This window comes from Malania oleifera, chromosome 8, assembly GCF_029873635.1.
Source record: "Malania oleifera isolate guangnan ecotype guangnan chromosome 8, ASM2987363v1, whole genome shotgun sequence".
In the NCBI taxonomy this organism is placed as follows: Eukaryota; Viridiplantae; Streptophyta; class Magnoliopsida; order Santalales; family Ximeniaceae; genus Malania; species Malania oleifera.
Window position 1 is genome coordinate 19,506,149 of NC_080424.1, and position 20,536 is coordinate 19,526,684.

Here is a 20,536-nt window from a genome sequence, read left to right on the forward strand (position 1 = left end):
AGAACTGAGAAACGAAGATATGAGAGTAGCAACTAAGAGACAACGGCTGCCGGAAACAGAGAGAGATGGGAGTCCGTCGGAGAGCCTATTGGACGTGCGGCGGGAAGGTAGGCTGAGAGAGAGAGCAGACTATGAACAGAGAGAGCTCGGCTAAGAAGGAGGGTCTCGGCGAATGCCGGGTTGAGAGAGAGCTGCTCGTGAGGCTGACGGCGGCGGCAGGGACGGCCGAAGAGGACGAACTGACAGTCAGAGAGACGAGCCGCGAAAGACACACCCCGGAGAAGACGCTGATGAGCGGTGACGAAGATACGTTGGCCGGAGTGTGGTCCTGTTGGGTGTGTGCGGCGGCGGCGGCAAGGTAAGAAAAACTTATATTAAAATCTAGGTTAAAAACCACTTTGCTCTAATACCATATTAAAATTGGAGAAGAATGATTTTCTGTATTGATTATCTTATTACAAGGATTACAAGAGTATATATACATAAGAGAATTGGAAAAAATGAAAAAGAAATATTGTGCTAAAATGAAAAGTGTATATATTTCTAATAATATGTAAATAATTTAATAAAATAATCTCAAATTTTAACTAATTTTTTAACATTAAAATAATTTATAAATCTCTTGTTATCTCCATAATATTCTCATTATCCAAATAACTTATACTCATTCTAAAGGGGGAGGGAGAAATACTATAGAATATAGACAGTTTAAGGCCACAGCTAACTAAAAAAGAAGAAAGTTTTTTCAATTTATCTTTATTCATTTATTTTTCTTAAAATATCTATTTTTCTACTAATTCAATGTTAAGATAATTTTCAATTAATGGAAGCACACAAATAATTAATTGGTGTTTTTAACTTTTAAAGTATTTCTTAATTTTTAAAATTCTTGAATTCTAAACTTTTAAAAATCACATTACTTCACTTTATTTGTTAACATATGTTTCTTTCTCTCTAAATAGATGGAGGTGTCGCCCTTCTTATTAAATATATATATATATATATATATATATATGTTTCTTTCTCTCATTCATTTTCTTTTAATTTAACATTTAATGTAATCTAAACTCACTGCATCTCCTAGTATGATGTGTTTTCCTCTCTCACATATTTTAATTTTTCTTTACTTTTTAAATTTCTTAAATTCCAATCATTTTTTATAAAAAAAAAAAGTCAATAATGTTTTATTCCAAATGTAGCAAAGTTTCTAATCATATCAAAACACAGAATAATATACACAAGTAAAATATGAAATGTAGAATCATAGTATAACATTTTTATACACAAAAAAGTTGTCACATGGATGTGTTACGGGTAAATTTTTCTTTTCTTTTCTTTCTTGAAGATATTCTCGGGATGTGCACATGTATAAAGCCTTATTGTTGGGATATGCTCATACCTTCATTCTGTAACGCCCCAAAAATAATTATTATAGGAAGACATAGTGGTTTCAAAAAAATATATTATTATTTAATTAATTAAATATTATTAAATTAAATTAAATAAACAAGTAATATTATAATAATAAGAATTATGAATTAAGTAATATAGCATATTAATATATTAATATATATATATATATATATACACATATATGCTAAAGGTTATTATTATTATTATATATAATAAAATATAATATAAGCAAAATAAAGATCCTGAAGGATTTTTTTATCCTTCAGGTGATTTCATTTCTTGAAAAGCAAAATACCCCCCCTGTTGCGCTCAACTCTCCATCTCTTTCTCCTCATTCTCCCTCTCACATTTCATCGTCTTAACGAGCACTGATTAGAAATCAAAAAATATCACTGGGATCCTATCTTCGCCACTAACATTTTTACCGGAGCGAATTTTTCTTAGAAGCGAAATAAGCATATTTCTTGGGGTAAGGTAAAGTCTTATTCCTACCTCAATTTTTCTTAAATCATAAGTCAAATTGACGATCGGACATCATCACGAGAATCTATGGATGATTCTCTACAAGTCTAGTGGAGCGGATTTCTCGTAGGATCATCGTATGCATAGCCCCAAAATTAGGATAAGGGGGTTATTTAGAGATTAATTGTTATTTAATAATTGTAGATTTGGAAATGCTACAATATTGGGTATTTTGGGATTGAACTCAGTAAGTAGTGTTTTTGGAATTCAAGACTCGGATGAACACCACGAGTATGATTTCGAGATCCCTGCTGGCGTAGTTCAAGAAACCAAGTAAGGAAATAAATTATTACAGTTATTTTGAGAACTACTGATCTAGTTACTACGTGAAAATATGTATATGATATTTTGTCTGAAATTATTATAATATAAATATCAGATAAAATTGTGTGGCATATGATTTATATTGAATTGTGGTGTTTTGGTTTTCAAAATACAAAAGGTGATGAAAGTGATAAATATATTAATGAGTATTTTCTGAGAAATACTGATATGTGAAACATTGATGTGTTTACGAGAAAATGATTATGAAATGAAGATATGTTTTATTAAGAAATGTTGAAACACGTTAAACATGATATATGTTATTATGAGATGATGAAGTGTGCACAGAAAATGATGAGAATATTTTTATTGAGATGAATTAAAATATACTGACACTACAAAAAAAATACTAGCTTTTAGTGACGAAATTATTAGTGACAGATTCAATTTTGTCACTAAAATCGGGTATTAGTGACGATTTTAGTAACCGTTACTAATACGACACTATTAGTGACGAAATTGAATCTGTCACTAATAGTTTTGTCACTAATAATCGTCACTACTATTATTATTTTATTTTAAAAAAAAAATTAGTTCAGAGTATTATTAATGAATTTACAGATTTGTCACTATTGGTCCATTATTAATGACGGATTTGAGAACCATCACTAATATTTTCATTTTTTAAAAAAAATTTAGTTCAGAGTATTAGTGACGAATTTATAGATTTGTCACTATTGATCCATTATTAGTGACAGATTTGAGAACTGTCACTAATTAAAAATAAAAAATAGAAAAATTTTAGTTTAGAGTATTAATGACGAATTTATAGATTTGTCACTATTGACCCATTATTAGTGACGGATTTAGAACCGTTATTAATACTTCCTTTTTAAAAATAAAAAATAAAAAAAAATTAGTTCAGAATATTAGTGACGAATTTACAAATTCGTCACTATTGACTCATTATTAGTGACGGATTTGAGAACCATCACTAAGAATTTTAATTCAAAGTATTAGTGACGAATTTACAGATTCGTCACTATTGACCCATTATTAATGATAGATTTGAGTACCGTCACTAATACTTCTCTTTAAAAAAAAAATGTTCAGAGTATTAGTGACGAATTTACAGATTCATTACTATTGGCCCATTATTAGTGACGGATTTGAGAATTGTCACTAATACTTCCATTTTTAAATAAATAAATAAAAATTAGTTCAAAATATTAGTGACGAATGTACAAATTCGTCACAATTGGCCCATTATTAGTAACGGATTTGAGAACTGTCACTAATACTTCCCTTTTTTTAAAAAAAATATTTCTGAAACTATTTGTGACGAATATACAAATTCGTCACTATTGGCCCCTTCCCCCGAATCTCTTATTTCCCCGTTTCCCCCCCCCCCCAAAAAAATGTCCCTCCATTCTCTCGTAGCCCCTCCCCCCCGATCCTCCTCTCTCTGTTGCTATTGCATCGCCCATCACCGTTGGCTCGTCGTTGCCGTCGCAGCCAGCTTTCACCCGTCGTCGTTCACTACTCCAACCGCCGCCACCGCTGCTCCTCGCCAAGATCTAGGTTTGCTTCTTCTTCTTCTGCTTCTCCTTGCCGCTGTTGCTCCTTGCCAAGAGATCCTATTTCTCCTTTTCTGTTTGTTCTTGTGGTAGATATTTGGGTAGATTGGTTTTTAGAGCTGTAGATAGAGATTTTGTATCACTACAAAGACAAAAAATCAATTTTATTTTTTTCATTTGGTGACTGAGTTCATGATATAAAACTTTTGCTTAGTTGATCTATCATTGAAGAAATTTTCTAAACTGATGCATTAATATGTTGTGGGTTTCTGCTCTTTGTTATTTGGTGATTGAGTTTTATTCTTAATCTCTTCATCTCATTTGGTGCGAAAAGGGCATTTCTTCATCTGCCACTTGGAGATTGTTTTGTCATTATATTTCCTTTTAGGATTAGTGATGTGGTTGGCCTTTTGCTTGATTTTCTGCAGATTATATAGGACTACATGATATCCATTGCCATGATTTCAAAGTTTCATAGTATGAGCAGTCAACACCATATATTCTATAATCCACGATTGTGTTTCAATGAATTTTATAATTATTACATCAGTAGGTGATGGCCTGGATGTTAACTTTGCCTTTTTCATTTTACAGTACTTTAATGATTTTAGGTGGATTTCTTGGTTTCTATAGTATTTAATAGCTTACAATTTTTAGATATAGCACGAACCTTAATTTAAAAGAATTGCAATTAAAAAATAAAATTGCTCACTATTTTTCTTTTTTTACAGATGAATTGTTTGAAATTAAAATATGAATTTTCCTTTTAGAACCAATGACATAGCTAGCGCGTGTATAAGTTCATAAAAAAGAAAAAAAAAATCAATTTGTCTCAAACTCATGATAGGTTGGAATTGAAGATGGGGGATGGAAACAAGGGGAGGGGAAAGCTAGGAGTCCAATTGGGTATTCGGTGGGAAATCAATCAGTGCAGCCTATGTGAGTTGCTTGCCTCTTTAAATTTAATTTGGTGAGATATAAAATTTAGGCTTGTGGACTTAATGATCATCTCCTCTCTGTTTTTTTTTTGGTCTCTAAATGGCGAAAATGTAATCAATGCAGCAGAGCCGAGGGAGGCCAATCTGGTGAATAAGGACGTATCAAATGGTAAAATAAAGTTTCTGCAATTTTTTTAAAAAAAATTAAAATTAAAATTGGGAAAAAACTCGAACCCTAACATGCAACCCTCAGAGGCCTATGCTAGAAGGTACAGTTCAATTTAATTATTGAGTTAGACTGAATGATGGCAGAGGAGGGCCTCAAACAAAAGTATTTGGTAATAATAGTAATGAATAATAATAAAGAATTTTCATTGCTAATACTTGGAAAAATTTACCCAAACGAATTATTTGGACTAAAATCCATTGATTAATTGAACTAAACCAGTAAATCTACGAAGTTATATTTTTTCATGCTTATATAAGTATTATTAATAAAAGGATGAGGTGACAATTTATAAATGTATTTTTTCTCTTTCTTCCAAAAAAATTTGTGGGATTGAGAAAACACATCAAGTAAACAACTTTACCTTTGCATAAATATGACATTATTTCATGTAAACAATTAAGCTCAAGCAAAAAATATTTTAATTATATCCTTATCCTAATTGAAGTATGCATGTATGTATAATGCATTCGGCAATGGCATTAAATGTTAGTTCATCAAATTATAAGGTTGATAATAGAATTTAAACATCTTAAAGCTAAAAATAAAAAGTACAAAACATGTGATTATTGGTGAGTTATTAAATAAGTAATATTTTTTTAATACTTTAGTAAATACATATCATTGTGTTTATCCTTTAATTAATTATGGCAATATATAGACTACAACTTTTGGTGATGTATGTTATATTCCAACATAGAAGTAATAGTTAGACTATTGGGTGTTCTTGTTATTAAAATTATTTAAAAAAAAAAGTGTTTGCCATAGATTCATGTTGATACATTTTCCATGTCAACCACATTACTCTTGCAAGGGAGAACCCATAAGTCCACAAAATTTACTTTCTTTAGACTGCCCCTACAAAATGGGCATGATTCCAACCTCATGTTCCTACATCATAAAAAATGTCCAAAAATACACAATTAAGAAATAAAACCAGTAGTAAACTTCAAATTTTGAACTTGAAATTCGAATATGTTGTTTTTGATTAAATTATATTGAATTACGACATTTTCGATCTGTCCATTTGATGACTAGGAAGCAAAGGTAAATTTTATTTATAACTGTGTGAACTTAAAATCTTTTGAAAATTTAAATTGAAATGTTAAATGACTAAATCTTTTTTATGGATGGTATTATGTTATATGAATTGTAAATTGAACTACTAAAATACATGCTTGTGTTGAACGCCAACTGCATGGCTGATGTAGTACATTGTGAATTGCATGTTGATAGTGGATTTAGGTTCTCACATAGTCAAACTCACGGGTATTTGCATGATGCGTATTATTGTGATTTGTTTGCTTGAATCTATTAAGTTTTAGTACAGAAATTTTTTGGGAAATGTCCAATTTATAAATGGCATGCTACCAAAATTTCGTTAAAGTTTTTCCAAAATAAAACTATGTACAAAGAAACGTATGCATGATCAGTTAAAACTTAAAGTCATTCTAACTCGCGCCTCTCACTTGTTGAAATTCATAAGAAAAGAGGCGATCTTAGGCTTATCATTGAAAATCTAAAATACTTGGTTAAGAACAACAATGTATAGAATACAGTGAAAGGTCAAGAACTAAATGTCATATGATGTAAAATGTCATATTAATTACTACCATTTCATGTGTTCATTGAAGCTTAGACCCGTTTAAGAACGGTTACTATACATTCATGCCTAATCGTACATATGAGACAAATCAATTGTTATAATTCAATTAATTATCAGTCATATTATGTTGACTAATAATCAATTGAATATGTTAATTATTTGTTTCATTTACGATTAGTAATGTTTGTATTTCAACCATTCTTGAATTGTCCAATATGGACAGTTCAGGAAGTTGTATTTACATTGTTGTCATCATTCACGTTGTGTCAATTTTCATTATATATTTCGAAGTTGTATTCTTATTTCTTCCTTTTTATCATTTTCATGATTGAAATTAGGCAGGGGTGGTCGAGCTGAGGGATGCACCTGTTTTAGAGGGGAGTCAGCAAATGACGGATTACCAAATAACTGCTCAGGTGCTTGGGGAATGAGCGGGAGGCTGAGTAAAAGGTCTTGAAAGTGGATGCGTCGCTCCAACAACATCATCATCATCTATGGGTGCGGCTGCTCGTGCTGACATGGAACGAGCGAATCAAGATGCCAAGTCTTGAGCGGAGGAGATGATTTGACAAATGCATACAGTGGAAATTGAGAACCAAGAATTGAAAGACACGGTGTCCACTATTGTAGTGGAGAACCAGCAATTGAAAGACACAGTGTCCACCATTGTAGTGGAGAACCAACAATTGAAAGAGACGGTGTCCACCTTTCAAGCCCAACTGAAAGCCATGATGAATAGGCAAGCGCAGTTCGAACAAATGATGCGCCAATCTCGACCAGATGATGCAGGTGGCTCCTCTCATTAGAAGGTATGTAAAACGTAATTTGAACTGCATGTTGGTAGCTCTGTTGGTTGTTTAATTGTATTCATATGTTGAATTGTGAATTGTTGGGAGATATTAGAACTGTATTTTGATTGTGTTGTCAATTTAATTATTTAATAACATTATGTTTTCTTTTTTTTTTGTTGAATACAGGGTGATGGTTGATCGAAACTCTAAGCTTCTTCAGAGTGGTGTTGCTACTTTCTTGGTACTGGACTTTAGTTTGCATCATAAAATATATATGCTTCCCTTTATGTGATGTATTGCTAAAAGTTATTCTCTGGATCAGTACATGTAAGAGTATCATAAAATAGAAATTGTGGTTAATTTCTATAACTGCCTTGCTTATGGGTGAGAATGGCCACCAAGGGATTTCAATATATATATACTGAATTGTGAATTGTTTCGAGATACTAGAACTGTATTGATTGTGCTGTTAGGACTTGATTTATCTTTTCTGCAATATCATATATGCGTAGACAGACCCTAAGTTGTGTACTACTGTTGTTGACTTAACTAAACCTAGGAAGGACTTTGGTGATTTGTAGGTTTGGGAAATATTCTATTTATAGGCAACATGCTGCCAAAAATTTGTTAAATTCCAACGCTTTCTTAACCTCCTCCCAAATATTTTTGTAGTGTGTTATGCTCAAGATCAATGCCAACGTGTATTGCTTGTGCTATTAGGACTTGATTTCTCATTTCTGCAATTTTATATATGCGTAGACAGACCCTAGGTTGTGTACTACTGCTGCTGGCTTAGCTAAACTTAGGAATAACTTTTGTGACTTGCAGGTTTGGTAAAAGTTCGGTTTATAGACGGTATGTTGCCGAAAATTTGTTAAATTCCAACGCTTTCTTAACCTCCTCCCAAATAAATCTTCCGAACACTATAACTTAGCTACTTATGACAATTAAAACCCATTAAAGAATCACAACTCGAAACCTCCTATGTATTGAAAACTTTTCTAGTCAAACTTAAGTTAGCAAATTAAATCCTAAGGACCAAAGACAAGCTTAAAAATCTCCAACAAAGCAAAGGCAATCTTAAAACCTTCTAAAAATCATCAACAAAGTGTACATGAGAAACAGACTTCATTCCTGCCAAGCAACAAACCTTCTACAAGACCACAAGCCTCACACCTAATTAGAACTCTAATTAAGACATTTACCACCAAAATGAACAAAAACTGAAATAACAGACTGCCATGAAGAAAATGGAAGATGTAAACTAGGATTCCACCTCTATCATTGAATAGAAGAAAAACAAACCATAATCCATTTCCTCAATCTATAACCAAACCTTTTTATGTCCATAACTGAATTCAAGAAACCCCAACTCAATCTATCACAAGCCTTCTCACAATCTAAATAATAACTTCATGCACAACCCAAACTACATCAAGAATGCTTGAGAAGTAACCTTCTGGACAAAATTAGAAAACCTTAGTTGAATTGTGTTTTAACTTTTTCCTGATAATATTTTCTTGATGGATGGTATTATGTTATATGAATTGTATATTGAACTACTGGAATACATGCTTGTGCTGAACGCCAACTACATGGCTGATGCAGTATATTGTGAATTTGTTAGCCTTGGTGTATTCTCAAGAGGGGGGTGAATTGGGTATTTAAAAATTAAACTCCTAGGTTCAACTAATCCAACAATAGTATATCTCAACCTAGGGTCTTTCTAGCATATACCAGTTGCGCAGATGAAAATAATAAATAGAAAATAATTCATGCACAACATTCACAATATAACATACACGTGCAGAAGATAAATTACGAAAATGTAAATTGCACACACGATATGTTATCGGGGTTCAGCCAACTGTGCCTATGTCTCCGCCTCTAGCTCGCAAGCTCGGGAATTCCACTAATGCTCACTTAACAGGTGGAGCGGCACCGGTTACAACTAGCTCAATTAACGGGGCTGACCTCAACCTACACCTTACCAAGATGGTGTACCTACCTTTCCTAATCGGGTCTAATCCAATCTGAGACTATTCCACAGCGCTAGTCTACCTCTTCAGGCCCACACCCAAAATACAACGAATATAAAATTTATATACACGAAAATGCTTCTTACACAAGCTAATATGTACCACAAAGCACTATCATAAATCAATGCACACCAACAGTATATGAATTGTAAGTTCAGTAATGTGTATGTGTGCTATCAACACTCAGTAATGTATGTGTGCTATCAACACTCAGTAATGTATAATCTCAAGTATGCTCAAAAGTGTACAAATAAACTATTTCTTTGAAACAAGATATAACAAATCTCTATGTTCAATTAGGGTTTCAAAGATGCTGATGAAAATATTCAAACTAACTCAAAAGATTTTCCTTAATGAAATAAGCACAAGAGTTGTTTGAAATATAGCTTGTAAAAATTCTTTGCACACAAAAATTATTGCTATAGGAAAACTTGTCATGACAATGCTAAGATCCTCAAGCTAATGAGTTTTCCTAACACAAGATTTATCGAGTTAAATCTATGGGAAACTCTCTTACTTAACTCTCAAAAATCAAACAATCAACAACCACAAAAATGAGAGTTTAAGCAATGTAAAATAAAGCGCTATCACATTTAGGAACTCTCACAATGCTTGAATGATCAAGGAAATGAGTGAGTGAGAGTATTCAGAAGTAGTATAGGCAAAATAGGCTTTTTATATTTGAGAGGATTTTTCGTTAATGATCGTGCTAATCTATTGCTAATTTTCACAAATGAGCCCCTATATAGAAGTGGGTCAAATTATGACCGTTGGGAAAACCAAGGTAATTCTTAATATTGTTTTAAAACCATTTAGAAATATTAACCTTGTTTAATCGTACTTAACCATGGTAAAAATTAAAACAACCCGAAAGTTTCGGGTGGCTAATATGAGGTTTGGTCACCCGAACAAACTCAATGAGAAAAGTTATTTTTCGAAATTCAGGTGCTTGAGTCAAGGTTCGATTGGATTAACCAAGCGATTTTCCAATCGTTCGAGGTTCAGTCGCTTGTACATAAATTTGGTAGCCCGAACAACAACCTTCGGTCATTCGAGGGTATTTTGAACATAAAATTCGGGCGCCCGGGGAAGGTGAAAAGTGATCGGTCTAAGGTTTGGTCGCCTAGGGACACTCAGTTCAATTTGGTTCGATTGCCTAAACCAAGTCAAACTTGTTAACCAATCAACCATTCGGTAGACTGAGGCAATTTGACTTGCCTAGGTTCGGTCGCCCGAAACCTTACAAACTTTGCCTAAGTCCTGTTTCAGTTAAAAATTAAGTGTAGGGACCTAGGGTCAATGTGACGCCCCGACCCGCCAAGTGGGGCCTGAGGTGTTCCAATCACTTGTATTTGATACCATAATTAACATACACGCAGCGGCACATAAATAAATAACCTCAAATAAATACCAGAGTTCTATCTAACAACCAAAAACCAACACTACAACATCCAAATATCTATCTCCACAACCAGTATTTAAAACATAATCTCGTACAAATATATCCAACATTTAAAACATAATCTCGTACAAATATATCTATACATATATCAGTATCTCACAATACCGCAAAAAGAAACTACCACAAACAGTCCCTGCCTAGGCCTTCAAACCCGGTCTCCAGAAGAACCTGAAAAATTGTTAATCCACTAGGGTGAGACACTTCTCAGTAAGGGTGAAATAAATTATAACAGTGTGTGACAAATGAGTTTTAATATTAACATATCAAAATAAACTGTTTCTCATATAATATCAATAACAACTGAGAAAGTGTACCATTAATAACATTCCCGACATCTAATATCACACACACATTTAATATGCACAAGTACATAATTTTTATGCAGGCGAAAGTCCCCAAGGATAGGGAAGATTACCCGCCCATACAAGTAACTTATCTCTGCTCTAATACTAAAAACTACCTACCAGAACACTCATCTTACTCAGTAAGCCCTCAGGTGAAGAATTACCTCGTCGTTAGTACACACATCTTTATTATTTTAAAGGCGAAGGTTTCCGAGGATCGGGATGCCTACCCGCCCATACAAGTAGCATCCCTTTGCACTGATACCAAGAAACTACCTAGCAGAGCACTTGCCTTTCTCAGCAAGCCCCTGGTGGTATGTTTACCTCGTCGCATGCACACACATGCATACACAATATGTTATGCCATTATTTTTATGTTATAATTAAATTCACATGTGCACAACACATCCCACAGGAATCATGCATCTCATACTTCATCTTCCAATGTCCTCAGTACGTGGCCCACACAGAACAACTGGGTACATGTTAGTACGTGGCCCACACAGGCACCTACATACTTCTTATCTACACGTGACCCACACAGGCACCACTACCGAAACAGGGTACATAACCGACATAGGCGTCATTATCCACACAGGATATAACGTGGCCCACACAAGCACCACTACCCACGCAGGGTATATAACATGGCCCACACAGGCACCATTATCCATACAGGATATAACGTGGCCCAAACAGGCACCACTACCCACACAGAGTATATAACATGGCTCACACAGGTGCCATTATTCACCAGTATCCAATCCCCATAACCTACCCATTATACGTCAGTAGAACAAGCTCCTTGACCTGCTAATGTCCTACCCTATATAAATGACAATATGACAAGCTCCTCAACCTGCCAACGTCATATCATGATTTACATTTAGACAATATAACAACCTCCTTATACCAACGTTATATTGAGATGCATACGAATAACCACACCAGTTAGTTCACACAGACGCATCAATGCATTTCCACACAGGAATCCAACAGATTAATATATTCCCACACAGTAATCCAACAGATCAATACATTTCCACACAGGAATCCCAGCAGATCAATACATTTCCACACATGAGTCAAGCATAACAATTCATTCACCATGTCATAATTATTCCAAACATCTCCACATGCAAACCCAAATGCCACAACAATTTATATTCAATTTATTAGGAAAAAATACTCTCATGTCACACGAATTTAATATCATAAACAATTATCCCAAATATAACCTTAAACCAAAATCATCATTTTCCCAGTAATCAAGCTATTATGAAAATCATATAGATAAATAATAAATTTCGTATGCTCGTAAATAACTGATTCACCTTAATAAAATACTGATATAATTTTATTCGCCTTTACCTGATTCCCTGAATCACGCCTGCAGGGCTCCCAAACTTATACCCGCGGCGCTCACCCGAATCCTGATTCAATCATATCAATCCCAATAAAATATTATTTTAACATTTCCTAATTTACAATAATTAAATATCAATTAATTTCTAAATAACACATTTATCCTAATTTTAGAGCTATTCCTACAACAACCCCATGAGAAGTTCGCTCCGCTAGACTTGTAGAGAATCATCCCTAAATTCTCATGGTGGTGTCCGATCGCCCATTTGACTTAAAATTTAAGAAAAATTGAGATAAGAATGAGAATTTAGTTTACTCCATGAGATATGCCCACGTTACTCCTACGACAAATCCACTTCGGTAGATATGTCGGTGGCGAAGAATGGAGTTCGTTGGTATCTTCGGATTTTCAATTGGACGAGAATCGGCCGCGAAATTGTTGAAAGAAGAGGAGTGGAGAGTAAGAGAATATATATAATTTTTCTTTCTCTTTCCTTCTGTTTAAAGCGCGTGAATCTGTTTTTTTTTCTTTCCTTCTTCTCTTCCTGTTTCTCCGAAGACTTAACCTTTAAGTTTTCTTTTCTTTTTTTTTTTCTTTCCTTTATCCTACTTTCTCCTTTATCCATTCTTTAATATATACTTATATATATATATATATATATATATATATATATATATATATATATATATATATATCCAAAATCCTTAAATTTCTTAATTTAATTAATTTTCTTAATAATAATAATTTTTTGAATTAATAATTTTTTATTTTTATTTTTTTGGGTCGTTACAGTCAATCTAAGGTCTAGGCATTTTCATTTACCCTAAAAAAACCTTGTGTCGGTCGACCAAAGTCAGCCCTAGGGTCTGTCTACAGTTCTATCCGAGCTTACATTCATATCATGCAAGATGAATGGAGTTATTACAAACCAAATTAAAAAAATAAATGCATTACAAATGAAATAAACAAATGCCTTCGTCTTCCCTTTGCTCTTTAAGACTCCATGGAACATGCCAAAATGATGATAAACATGAAGTTCCTCCTGTATTCCACTTCTCCTTATGTGTGTATTGAATTATAACATGTTCAGTCACTAGATTACACACATAAGTAATATGTGTGTCTGTCAGCATCAAAATAGATATCGGACTCAAAAAGCTAACAGAATTGCATGCTGGTAGTGGATTTAGGTTGTTGCATGCTTGAAATGTTTTATTTTGTAAAAAACCATGTTTCAGGTATAGGTTTTATGGGAAAATGTCAAATTTACAAATGGCATGCAACCAAAATTTTGTTAAATTTTTTCTCAAAAAAAAATCATGTACAAAGATAATTATGATAAAATGAATGTAAAAATATTTTTGAAAGGATGAGTGAAAGTTAAACGAAAAGTCATTTCATTAAGCCCTAAATTTGCATCTATTAACATACATGACATATCATTTGCTTTTAATTATGGATAAACATTATTATTTGTCCACCACCAGGGATATTCTGTTTTGAGAACGAGTTAAAGTGTTTACATGCATGGTTTGATGCATGCAACTGTATATATTCATACGTACGCCATTCACATTTATTTCAGTTATTCGTTTAGGGTTGAAAATTATTGTACGATGCACTCTCTATATTTTTCTTCCTGATTATACTAAGCATCAGCTCTCCATTTTGCTCTTTATTTGTATACTAATTTTTTTTTTTATAATTTTTAATTTGTAGGGTTCGCGACTGTCATAACATTAGCATGATGTCATGCATGCACTATAGTCGTCTGATGCAACTTTTGATTATTTCTTTGTAATTTTTATTATTATTTGAACAAATGGAATTTCTGTATTTTAATTTGAATTTGTATAATGTATTTGTATTTGAATTTTTAATTTTTTAAATTTTTTTTTTGTTATCTGAACAGATGTTATTTCTTTATTATAATTGAATTTGTATTTGAATTCGAAATTTTGAATAATTTATGAATTTTGTAGTGATTATGGTTTCAAGTTATGTATGCGAAAATGTAATTACAAATTTTTACAGGAATTGATGATAAAAAAATTAGTATTAAAAAATTTTTAATTTTTTAATTATTAGTGAATGATTCAAATTCGTCACTAATAGTAGGGTATTAGTGACGAATTAAAAATTTGTGACTAATAGTACAGTATTAGTGAAGGATTCAAATTCGTCACTAATAATAGAGTATCAGTGACGGTTTTCAAATTTGTCACTAATAGTAGGCTCTATTAGTAACGAATTTGAATCTTTCACTAATACTGCACTATTAGTGACGACTGCTCAAATTCATCACTAATACCCTACTATTAGTAACGAATTTGAGTAGAGCCGATGTAGAATTTATAGTGACGGTATTAGGGTTTTAGTAACGGCTATAATCCGTCACTAATACTATATTATTAGTGACTAATTTTAAATTCGTCACTAATACTTATAAATTCATCACTAATACTATACTATTAGTGACGAATTTATAAGTATCAGTGACAGATTTGATCCTTCACTGATATATATATATATATATATATATATATGTATATATTGTTTCAATGTTTCTTAATAAAACAATTCGTCAATATTGAAAGTATTTTCTGAAAAATGATGAAATATGCAGTATAGAAATGTTTTACTGTGAAATGTTGAATAATGTGAAATGAGATATATATGTATTATTATGAAATGAATTTTGAAATATGAATATTAAAAATAGGAATATTGCAATGTAAATTCTGTAATATGAATATTAAAATGTTTAAATTGAAATGTGAACATTGTAAAGTGCGAAAGTTGCAATGGGATCATTAAATAATAGGAAATGTGAACATTGCAAAGTGCAAAAACTGCAATGAGATCACTGAAATATGACTGATGAAATGTCAATACCGCATAATGATTGCAGGTATGTGATAATGATAACCCTGACGAATGGTTATGAAAACCCTAATGATGGGTTGTGATATTGAGCACAGTACCGTTGCTAATGAGATGTTAGTGCAGCCACACGGTCTCATGGACAGTGTGGTGTGGGCAGTCGACTAAGCCGTTTAGTAGAGTTGTTGTACTCCTTGAGTCCGAATCAGGGCTATAGGTCAGCCAGTCGTACTACAAACGCATGGATGAATTTCTATTTTAATCTAACTAGGTAGGCCAACCGCAGTTAGATCCAGCCTTCGGGCTGCACAACCTTATTCATGGAGGGAAGCATGACATGAAGAAAGAGATCCTCAGGGCAGCCATGAGTTACAGATGCGATGTTGATACTAGTACCAAGGATACTCATGTGCTGGATAGTGAAATGGAAATGAAAATGAATATGTGTGAGTTAATAACATAAATAATTGAGATGAAGTAAAACTCTCCACCTGAGGGCTTACTGAGTAAGGTGAGTGTCTTGATGAGTATCAATTGTAGTCAAACCCGAGTTAATCGGGTAAGGTTACAAACGATATTAGGGCAGAGGGAAGCTACTTGTATGGGAGGGTAAGCTTCCCTATTCTCGGGAATTTTGCGGGTAAATATGGGTTGTATATGAATGAACTTGAGAAATGGTTTTAAAGCTTATAAAAGCTTGTGTTTTATATCTATATGATTATGAGCATATATATTAGTGTATTTTTCTCAAAGGAATTGATGATTTGAAAAGTAAAATGTGTTATAACTGAACTTATATTGTCATACACTATAAATAATTTATTCCGTCTTACCGAAATATGTCTCACCCAAATATCTAAACTTTTTAGGAAACCGAGATAAACCTAAAGAAAGAGCTCTGAAATAGTGGGAAGCAAATACCCTGATATACAAGGTGAGTTATGGGTTAGGAATGCGTGTTTTCCCTAGAGTTCTATGGTTTTTGGGAATGTGGTAAAATGTATGTAAATGGATATTAATGCTCTAGATATTGTATTCTAGATAGTATGTACATTATGTCTTCTGCAGTTAGGTTAATATAAATAAAATATCTGTTTATCCGGTATCCAATGCGGGTCGGGTCATCTGAGTGGTATATAGTTGTTGACATGACTGATGTGATGGTTGATGAGTATTTGCTATTTTTTTTTTATAAAAATAATACAAAAAATCGAGGCATCACAGTTAATTAAATAATAATAAATTTTTTATAAAAAAAAAACCACTACATCCTCCTGTAATAATTATTTCTTGGGCATTACACATTCACCCACTCATAATAAATTATTATACTATTAAACTACTCCTAAAAGGTTAAAGGAAAAAAACATGGTAGTTTTCCAAGTGACAAAAATCAAAATTTCAATTCTACCCTTAATTTTATATTCATGTAATTTGTAATTTCATATGTGTTCCAAAAGTCAAATTGCTATAATCTTAATGACAACAAATAGATTTGTGTACAATATTTGTAGCAAAAAACTTCTATAGGACCAAAATTTGCAACTTCATTAATGTGGCAAAAACTTACCATGGAAGTCGAGGCAGTGAACTAGTAAGGAAGTTCAAAAGCAAATGTATGTGTGTCATGCACCAAAATCTGCCTAGAGCTCTCAGTGATCTCACTGACATAAAGAAGTATTTTTGCTAGAAATATTGAAGTGTAATACCTGTAATGATTTACACTTCTATGTTAGAACATTATCTCTTGTAATGTTGTTAAATTTTATTTTGCATAGAATTATGTTTCATATTCTCTTATTATGTATACATAATTGTTGAGATTGGTGAAATAAAAATTATTTATTGATAATTATTTATTTTTTTGAGACATTGGGCATTGACAGGTTCATTGTATAGTAAATTAGAATACAATGGACTTGAAATTAGCCACATGACTAGTGTTTTTATTGATTTTACACCAATAAACAACTCAAGATTAGGCAATCATTCTAGTATTAAACTACTATTATTGATCTATTATACATATTTCCTTTAAAGGAATTTGTATGAAAAACTTATTATTTTCTAAAATGGTGATGTGTTAAAGATTTTAATACAACCCAACAACAACAATAACAACAAGAAGCCTTAAGTCCCACTAGGTGGGGTCAGTTATATGAATCTTTTTTTGTCAATTCACCCAATCCAAAGAATTTTTTTTCTATTAGATTAAGGGCTATTAAATCCTACCTCATTACCTCATTCTAAGTAATTTTGGGCCTACCACTACCCATTTTCATGGTAGAAACCATAACTAACTCACTCTTCCTCAAAGATGCTCTATTAGGCCTGTATTTTAAAAGGCCAAACCATCTAAGTCGCCCCACCCTTATCTTGTTTTTAACCAATGTTATGCCTAAGCTTTTGTGTATATATATTTATTTCTTAATTTATCTTTTAATGTTAAACTACTCATTTACCTTAGCATACACATTTTAGAAACTTTCATTCTTTATATATGTTGTTTCTTAGTTACCCAGCGTTATAGAGCATAATTGACCTTATAACTGTCTTATAAAACTTTATTTTTAATTTTAAGGGTATTCTACGATTACACAATACCCTTAACGCACTCCTCCATTTTACCCAATCTTGTCTTAATTTTATATACTACATCTTCTTCAATTTTCCCTTCAATTTGTATAACAGATCCAAGATATCTAAATCTATCATGCTATTAATCTCTTGATTATCTAATTTAATCTTCTCTTTGTTGCTACTCCTTACATTATTGAAATTACATTTCATATATTCAATTTTATTCTTACTTATCCTAAACCCTTTAGATTCTAACGTGGTTCGCCAAAGTTCTAGCTTATATTCTGCTCCGCTTCTACTGTCATGAATCAACATGATATTATCAACAAACAACATACACCAAGGGATCTCATCTTAGATATTCCTAGTAATTTTATCAACTATTAAAGTAAAAAAGAGAATGACTCAAAGTAGAACCTTGATGAACACTTATTGAGATTGGGAGCTCTCTAGACTCTCCTCATATGGTCCTGATATGCTAGTTACTGCTCTATCATACGTATCCTTAATGACCTCCGTATATCTACTTCCAACTCCCTTCTTTTCTAATACCCACCAAAGCACTTTCCTAAGCACTCTATCATAAGATTTCTTTAGATTAATAAAAACCATATGCAAGTCCTTCTTTTTTTCTCTAAACTTTTCCATTAAACTTTTTAAAAGATAATTTTTTGTGTTCTACAATAAATTGAACCAAACATTGGGGGGGGGGGGGTTCTCAAGGATTTGGCACTTGCAACTTGCTATGTTTTTGAATGTTTAAAAACAAAACCCATAAATGTTAATAATTCACCATATAATTTAGCATGTTATAACTTTGATCAAGGTTGAGGGGAGCAATTTTCGTATAAATTATTAGTCTTTATATCTATTGGAAATTGTATTTTTTTTTTTCATGCATTGCACATGACATCTTTCAGTTAAAGGTTTCTTAAATGTCAATTTTTCAATCAATATAAAAAGTTAGGGTACAGTAAACTCTTAGTTTCCAATCTTAAGGTTTGATTTGTCTATTTTGTAGCTTGTATAATTCTTCTAACCCTAGTCCCTTTCTTAGAACAAGCTATTTGTTTTATCTTCATAAGATTCCACCACCCAAAATAGTGTTCAATTTTTTATAAAATTCATAAAATAGTTGCATTTTTCGATGTAGATTCGCCAATAAATTATAACATTTTTGCTGCAAAATACATGCAAAACAATTGCTTTTCTGTTGAAAAATTTTCTCCATGTGTTCAAACACTTATGATGCGTTTGGGCGCATGAATTTTGAACATTGAATTTGGATTTGTATGGATTTACATAAAATTTAAATGCAATGTTATACCACATTTCATTCAAATTCACTCAAATTGAAATCCAAGACTTCTCCCAAACATATGGTAAATGAATTTCATGCATATCTTTTAATTATGTCCAAATTTTTTTGAGAAAATGAATATTTGAATATAATGGCAATGGTTAGAAATGAGATAGAACATTTATTTTCCCTTTTTCTACTCTTCAAGAGTTTTGTTGTGCCTCTTATAATTTTAGATCTTCTTGATGATACTTTTCCTTCTTGAAATTATACCATTCTAGATGTGAATGTACCAAAGGAGTGTTCAAGTCTTCGTAAATAAAGCATAACACCACAGGCAATGCACGTACCATGCACTAATATAGACAAACGTCCAAAGGCTCAACAAAGTGTCCACTAGAAAACTTTAATTCTTATCACTTTCCTTATGAATGTGCACTTTTATTTTGAACATCACATGTTTATTACTTATCCATATTTATAATTACTCTTTTTATTGTTTAGTGCTTATATTTGGATGCGAATATGTGTTTTGAGAAGTATTTAGGGCTATTTTTTTTTTTTCATTTTTCAACATTAGGGGCGTTGATGTTTCATTTGACTTGAATACGCGCAGCAGAAGCACACAATCTATCATAAGTCACTCAACAATCACTAATGCAAATACTCAATAATAAAATATACTAGAGAAACAATTAAACAATAATAAGAACAAGCAAAAGACAACTAGAATGCACAAGTTATACATGGTTCGGCTATAGCCTACGTCCACGGGAGCAACACTTCTGTTTTCACTATGAACAATGTCAAAGCTTACATATTTGGGTTACAATTGTAACGCCCCAACCTGAGTCTGTTAAGGAGCAATGTGCCTCTCCTCCTCCACCTGAACTAAACATCAGGGGGCGGACCTTATTGGACTAATGACTGGTCCCACAGATCAACATGTATCCTTTTCAGCATGCTTTGTCCTCATTCACACACTTCTTGAGAAAACTTTCTAGAAGGTCACTCATTTCAAGATTACTCCAAATCAAGCACATTTAATCGTGGAGTTCTTATGGGAAGGCTCCCGAAAAGAAAAGTGTACCTTATTGATATGGATAGTAATATCAAATATTTTTAAATATTTCTTTCACGAGGTATCATATTCTCCCCGACTTACAGAACGCAACGTTCTCGTTGCGAACCCACATTTCCAAACCCAGACGATGTAAATCTCATC